The 8,286-nt window shown below is 41.8% G+C and overlaps 1 protein-coding gene across 2 annotated transcripts in view; it reads right to left on the bottom strand.

The window, feature by feature from the left end:
• The window catches only part of POMP (proteasome maturation protein), a 43,920-nt gene that overhangs the window by 18,441 nt on the left and 17,193 nt on the right, over positions 1-8,286 (bottom strand). The window lies entirely within an intron of this gene.

Here is an 8,286-nt window from a genome sequence, read left to right as displayed (position 1 = left end):
CCTAACCAACTCAGACACCCAGATGCCCCAGTATCTCTGATTTTCTAAGTTACGATACGTAATATCGCAAATGCCTTCAAGTACAACTAGATGACTGACTTCTCTGTGATCTCTTGAACACAGACAGTTTTCCATTTGACAGCAATGCTTACAGCTTCTCCCTGTAGGGTAATCAACGACCGCTGGACTAGCGAACAGCACTCGGTGTAAAAGATTAGAAATTTTTATTTCCAAGACCATTCGTTTTAAGTCTACCGAATGCCTTCTGGGCCAGAAGCCCACGTAAGAACCGGGTGATTTCCATAGTTACTTAGTTTTGTTTTTCTTCCTGTTCAATAATTTTCCCAAACCAAAAAGGACTTCATGGTTTACAGAGGGATCTTCTATATCAACTTACTGTATACTCCCTTAATAACCCTGCAAAGTAGATACTCCTTTTCCTCAGTACACTCAAGGAGGGTAAGTCTCGGAGAGACCTGACCCTGGTTATTCGGCTCCCTCCAGGCATCAGCATCACACACAGATGGACTTGGCGTGGTTCAGATTCTTCATGGCTAAGGTGCCCACGTTACAGGCTGTAAACCCAGTATCAACACTTGTACAAGGCAGAGTATGAAGTACCCCCCAACTGTACCCGCCTAGACTGCCTACAGTACTGCCCTGTTTAATGGTAGACATAAAGCCTCTAAAGACCCTTTCAGCTCAGCTTTCCATGCTTTTACAATTTTCATCCCAAGTGAAGAGAGCACAAATGGTATTGTTTCATACAGTTAAGACACAAAAAGATGGGTTTCATCTTTGAGCAAAAACTATTGGGAGATCCAGTAAGTACATCAGGGCACTGGATTGAGATGGCTCAGGGTAGAAACAGAGCATGAAGGAGTTTAGCCATCTTTAAAGTATCTATCCTAAGATACAATCAGTAAATGTGATACGGAAGAGACTAGAAAAATAAATGCACAAGCTGATGGGGTTACGGTCGAGACAGAAGTGAGGAAAAAATGTTACCGCTTAATCTCCCATAATGTGACCTAATTATCTGATTATCTGAAGAAAGAATATTGGTGGAATGATTTGTCTCTGTGGAGTCCATACAAAAGGAACAAAGAGGAAAGACATGTTCCTTTTTATCCAGCACGGTACAAGAGGGGCTAGATATACCCAGATCTCGAAGAAATGGATACTCTTATCGCTACACAGCGGGTATTTCTATGAGGCTGGACTATTCAATAAGATCATTTACATCCTGCATCGCACAGCCTCAAGAAACCCCTTTTCTCCACTCCTACACTCACCAAATAATCCCTCAATGTCCAAAAATCCTGCTGATGAGAATAAGGTGTCCTAGGTTCAGTTCTCTTTTAATGAAATGCCTGCATATCAGAACCACCCAAGGAATTTTTTTTTTTTAATCCCTGGAGATTCTGATCCAGTCAGTCTGGAGTGAGGTCTCAGAATCTGTTTTTTGGGTTTTTTTTGTTTTTTTTTTTTTGTTTTAATAAAAAAACAGATTCCCTATCTGTTCCCTATCATCCTCTGAAGGTGACCAACTCTTTTTTTTTTAATTCTTTTTTTAATGTTTGTTTATTTTTGAGAGAGAGAGAGAGAAATAGAGTGTGAGTGGGGGAGAGGCAGAGAGAGAGGGAGGGAGACACAGAATCTGAAGCAGGCTCCAGGCTCTGAGCTGTCAGCACAGAGCCCGATGAGGCAGCCCTCATGACCTGAGCCGAAGTCAGACGCTTAACCGGCTGAGCCACCCAGGCGCCCCTCAGAATCTGTTTTTAAAACTTTTCACGTGACTGATACACATCCAGATCTGGAAACTACTGGCCAAGTGAATTCTTCTCAGCCCTCTTCTAAATGCACATTAGAATAATCAGTGTGGGATGGGCAGTAAAATAAATACAAGTAAGCCTTTTCATGGGCCAGTGGTTTTCAGTCTTAGCTGCCATGGAGAATCACCTAGGGGGCTTTCAACATTGCCAATCTCCAGGCCAACTAAATCGGAAAAGTTCTAGGAGGGGAGGGCGGACATTAGTATTTTTTCAAATCACCTAATGTTATCCAGGTGATTCCAGTATGTCCAGTATGTGGCCAAGGTTGAGAATCACTGCTTTCGATGAAGGGTCAGCAAACTCTTTTTATCAATGGCCAGAGAATAAGTATTTTAGGCTTTGTGGGTTATACAGTCTGTCACAATTACTTACCTGCCATTGAAGCACAAAGCAACCATAGACCATATACTAACGAATGTGCACAGCAGTCCTCCAAAAAACAAAACAAGCAGCCAGCTGAATTTGGCAGGACTTTGCTGAAGCCCTGCTCTAGACAGAGAACACACACATTGTGGTTACTGGAGAGCTATGTCCTTCACTGTAAATATCGGCATTTTAAATCACAGAATGCATAAAATAATGTAAATATATAACTCTTGGTACAGTTCCTGACTCAGTGGGGGCTTGAAAAAGCAGTCTCATTTGATTAGCTCAAGATAGTCCCGGGAGCCAGAATGATCTGGTTGTGCTCACAGGAATAAGTTTCTGGACCTACGTAGCTTCAGATGGTTACTTAGGGACCGCTTTCTTAGGGATGATATACAGCTAGAATATGATCAAGATGGGACCTAGCCCAAATGGTTTCACTGCCAAATATTTAAGGAACAAATAAATCAACTCTACACAAGTGTTTCCAGAAGACAGAAGCAAGGAACACTTCCCAACTCATTTTATGAAGTCAGCATTATCCTGATGCAAAACCAGACCAAGAAATTACAGATCTTCCTTGAGTTATACCCCAAGAAAGCCATCGTAAGTTGAAAGTATCCTAAGTCGAAAATCCTAACCTACCAAACATCACAGCTTACTTAGCCCAGCCCACTTAACTGTTCTCAGGGCTCTTATATTAACCTACAGTTGGACGAAGTCATCTAACACAAAGCCTGTTTTATAATAAAGTGTTGAATATCTCATGTAATGTACTGAATACTGTACTGAAAGTGGAAAACAGAATGGTTGTCAGTGTGTCGGCCGTTTACTCTCACGGTCGCACAGCTACCTGGGAGCTGCCAATGCCCAGCATCGCGAGAGGATCCTACTACATATCACAGCCTAGGGAAAGGTCAAAATTCCAAGTGCAGTTTCTATGGAACGTGTATCCCTTTCACACCATCATAAAGTCAAAAAATCATAAGTCTAATATCCTAAGGTGGGGACTGTCTGTGCATGAAAAGTGAACTACTGTTAAATAAAGAAGACAAGGTAGGGGACACTCTTTATTTAACACTTCATGAAAATAGGACTCCATCTGGAGAATACCAAACTGGGCCAGAAGGCAGGAAGCTTTTACCAGAAAAAAGAGTAAGGAACACAGAAGTAAGTAGAAAGCTCAGAGATGGCTTGGCATTTGGGGACGGGTTGACTGGATATGCTGCATTTCTGGTCAAATGGGGCATTTACAGAGACACATTGCAACACTACAGACTAATATCTCACATGAACGTAAAAAAGTCACAATAAAATATGAACAAATCAAGCAATATATGAAAAAGATAATACGTCTGTCCAAGTGGAATTTATCTAGAGAACGCCAAGTCTGGCTCAGCATCTGAAAATTACTTAATGCACTATACTAACAGATTAAGGGGGGGGGGGGGGGCGGGGGGTGGGGAACACATGACTATCTCAATAGATACAAAAGAAAATAGTAACTAAATTCAAAATTGCATTCATGATAAAAATTCTCAAAAAACTAGAATCAAGCTGATAAAGGGCATCTACCTACCAAAGAAACACACACACACACACACACACACACACACGCAAAACTGTACAGCTAACACAATACATAACAGTAAAAAGACTGGACACTTGTCCCATAAGATTGGGAATAGGGCAAGGATATCCATCAACTTTATGTAGATTTTGCCTCAATAACCTTCAGTTAAAAAGCCTATATTGATGCTGTGAAGCCAGCACTAATATATGCTTGAAGCCCTTGATAAAGGTATAATAGTTACCTAGCTTATCTTGGGAAAGCCAGTTAGGTGGACAGTAAACAGATTTATACAAGCAAACCAAAAGTCCCAAGGCTCCTGTCTCTCAAAAGTATTTGACTTCCTCCTTCTACACCTGCTGTGCTCAGAGTGTGATCCCTGGATTCTCATCATCACCTCAGAATTTGTGGGAAATGCAAATTCTCAGGCTTCAGCTCAAACCTCCAGAATCACACACTCTGGGGGGGTTGGGGGAGGCGTTGCAGTCTGTGTTTCTAAAAGCCCTCCCATGAGCCCGATGCACGAAAAAGCTTAAGAAACACTGCTTTACACAATACTAACAACCTCTGGCCTCTCAGCTTCATTTAGTGCGGGCCTGTGTTAAATGCAATTTTGCAAACAATTAAAACCGCATCCATCTTCTTGAGTTAAACGTGTCTAGAAGTATCTTGTATAAGGGGATCATACTAAGACTCGAAAAGCACATTCAACCTCTATTCTTTCGCACGTTCCTGAAATTCTTGGCATATAAAAATTAGCAGTCCCCAAATTCCTCCTCCGCGCTAGATTTCTTTGGATTTGGCCTCCAGGGGGCATGCTAGGCTCTTAACACTAGCTCCGGGTTTGGGAATAGAGCACAGTGACAAGTATTGGTTTTCTCTGGTAAACTGACCCCCTCAGGTGAAAATGCCTTAAGAAAGAAACGCCCTCTGTCTAAGTGCAGAAATTGCTTCCTTGCTAAATCACATTCCTACTTAATTCTCAGGGCTCTAATCAGTGCTCCGATTTTCATACATTAGATCTGGTAAGGCAGTGACTTCAACAACCGGGCCAACTCTGGAGCCTCACACTGGGTTTTGCTACAGTACTATGCCTGTAAGACTACATTCTTTAGGCTTCGATAGGTTGGCTTGTGGATTTGAACTTGGTATTTACCTACTTTAAACTTTCCAGTACAGCCAGAAGCAGCCACTCCACCATCCTGACTTTTCCACATTCTGGTTGCCCAGAGCTTTGCTATGAATTGGGCATATGATTTCATGTGACCAGAGAACCACTGGAAAGACAGCTAGACTTCCTACCCAGATTCACTGCCTAACCTATCCCAGTCAGATAACTAACCCCTGCTTCCCACAAGTCTCTGGGGATGTGCTCCCCATAACACCAACTATCTGATGCCAATTTCCACAGCATCCAGAGATCCTGACCGGAAACAACAAAATGTACTGTTTATCTTAAGCACAGTGAATTTACTGGAATGATAGCGATGTGGGGAACAAAGGTAAAAGATAAAAATTAAGTTTCCTTACAACTTACAGCCCGTTGACAAGTCCTTGAGACCCAGAGTGACATTCCTCTGGGAGCTCAGTTGCCTCCTTGATGACACTTTGCTAAGGACAAAAGGCAATCTTAGCTTCACGTTATCCCAACCTCCAGGATCCTGTTAAGTCTACTTTAACACATAAAAATTCCTTTGGAAACTTCCTTTCTCTCTACCCCCCGCCCCCCCCGCAAATGTAAACAATCATCCTCCAAGCATATAGCCCACTGATACACATCTGAAGGGTGTCATGACTGAGTTTTTACTAAACAGTAATAAATTGCCTTTTCCTGACAAAGCTAGTCTCCTCGGATCCTGGAAACCTTGTTTCCAAAATACCTTGGAGACTTGTGCTATCCCTAACTCCCTCCCAATCTGAAGGTATATAATCAGTCACTCTTCACAACCCCAGCACAGCTTTCTGCCCACGGTCCTGTCCCCATGCTTTGATAAAACCACCTTTTTGCACCGAAGACATCTCAAGAATTCTTTCTTGGCCATTGGCTCCGAACCCCAACATTTTCTACATCAGTAGTAGCTTCAATAAAAAGCCAAAGAACAGGTAAGAAAATAATAGGGAGCCAATGGAGCTCCAGAGATAAAGCAGCAGCGACACAGCAATAATCACGCGGCACCAAAGGGCGTTATTTCTGCCAGTGATGAGCCACCTCACTGTCTTCCTCACGCCCTTGTTCTCTGAGTCCAAGTCCAGGCAAGAGGTTTGATTGGTTGACTCAGGTCACAGACCTGTCCCACGAGGCACCAGGAGCAGAGAGGCAGAGAGGCATGCCTTTACAGAATTCTACAGAGGCAGGTATGCGTGATCTTCCCCCAAGGAAACACGCAATAGAGGAAAGGTGATTTGCCCTAAAGAATTCTGAATGTTCAGAAAGTGAGAGTGGATGCCAGACAGCCAAAGTAAGACAAATGAATTCTACAAAGCGGAAGGTGAAATGAAGGGTATGGTGGGATAAAGCTAGTCTTGCCTATCTTTGCCCAAAGCTAAACCCTGTTACAGAATATTTAAAAAACAAAAAATCACCTTATTTTGAAAATGGCTAAAAACAAAGTAAAGAAGAAAGCGTATTTTCCCTGCCTTTTCTAGATCAACTCTACCCTCAGGTAACCAAGTGGTAGATCACAGTAAGTTTCCTTCCAAGGGAGTAGTCCGGATAAAAAAGTGAAGAGGGAATGAATGACAGATTTAGAAGTTTGCAACCCCTAATAAATAAATGAGCGCATGCATTGGGCGTCGGTGGCCACCAATAACACAAAATGAGAGCCCACTAGCCATTAGGTGTCTTTTTATGGAACACTATTAATCGATCTCTTCCAAAATAATGAGCCTGAATGTGAGTAAATCTGTAGATCCAACTAGCAATTTATAGGAAATGCATCACATTTTATAGGAAATTGTATCACAAGGACACAAACAACAAAAGCTAGACTGTGAGAAGTTCTACAGAACAACTTGGTCTTTTTAACAAATAGCAAGTGAAAGAAAAGAGAAATAGATGGAGGGTGAACCCATGAATCAAAAGACAACTGCCACAAAAGCCAATCACAATGTGAGTTACTTGGATCCTGATTCAAACAAAACAGTTGCAAAAAAAGAAGTTTATAACACTTATTGGACTATCAGAAATCTGAATACTGACTAGACACTGAATTATAAGGAATTATTGTCCACTTAGGTATAATACTGCGGTTATGGTTAGCTTTATATAATGAAATAGTTCAGCATGGAATTGATGAACGAAATTTCTTTCCAAAAATATTGAGGGGGAAAGTGGATAAAAAAATGTCAATGAAATAAGGCTGTTCATGAGTATATTATGGAACATGAGATTGTATGGTCTTTTTCTACCTACGTTTGGATGTCTGAAATTTTCAAGAAAAAGTTTAAAAAGAAAAACAATACAGCATTTCTTGTGCCTTACCAGTTCCTTTTGTCTTCTCAAATTTTCCTAATATACTGCCTACTTGGAAGCCACAGCATATAATGGACCAAGACTATGGCTGCCCTTACTTGTATTGATCTCATGACTTTCTCATGTGATCAGGCAAAACATCAAAACATCAGTAGTATTAAGTTCAGGAGTGTTTCCCCTATGACTGACACAATATTTCTTTGGTCATAACTTCTCTAATAACTATGATTATGATAACTATGGTAACTGAAGTATCTCAAGTACATTCAAAACTCTGTGAAATAACATTAAATTAGGAATGCTAAAAATTAAATCCAGTACTTGAACCCCCATGGAATTTTTTTTTTAATGTTTATTTTTGAGACAGAGAGAGACAGAGCATGAACGGGGGAGGGTCAGAGAGAGGGAGACACAGAATCTGAAACGGGCTCCAGGCTCCGAGCTGTCAGCACAGAGCCTGACGCGGGGCTCGAACTCACGGACCGCGAGATCACGACCTGAGCCGAAGTCGACCGCTTAACCGACTGAGCCACCCAGGCACCCCTGGAATTTTCTTTTCAAATAAAAGGTCTATGTATTCACTAGAATGGTTAGGTTTAGGGCATCAGAGAGTGATGATAGAAAGGGATTATAAAATATAATACACATAATTATATAAAATATAATACAGAAAACAAACAAATAAAAAGGGTGGTCTAAGTCTTAGGTTAAAATCAATCCAGGGGCGCCTGGGTGACGCAGTCGGTTAAGCGTCCGACTTCAGCCAGGTCACGATCTCGCGGTCCGTGAGTTCGAGCCCCGCGTCGGGCTCTGGGCTGATGGCTCGGAGCCTGGAGCCTGTTTCCGATTCTGTGTCTCCCTCTCTCTCTGCCCCTCCCCCGTTCATGCTCTGTCTCTCTCTGTCCCAAAAATAAATAAAAAACGTTGAAAAAAAAAATTAAAAAAAAAAAAATAAAATCAATCCATCTCACCAAAAGTAAAACAGCCTAGGTGAAGTTGAAGCAGAATTTCACCTGGTCCTTCACTGACCCAAAGCCATACCC

Source organism: Panthera uncia (genome assembly GCF_023721935.1).
Source record: "Panthera uncia isolate 11264 chromosome A1 unlocalized genomic scaffold, Puncia_PCG_1.0 HiC_scaffold_16, whole genome shotgun sequence".
NCBI classification, from domain to species: Eukaryota; Metazoa; Chordata; class Mammalia; order Carnivora; family Felidae; genus Panthera; species Panthera uncia.
The sequence above is the reverse complement of the archived record's forward strand: the minus strand, read 5'-3'. Positions and strand labels throughout refer to the sequence as shown.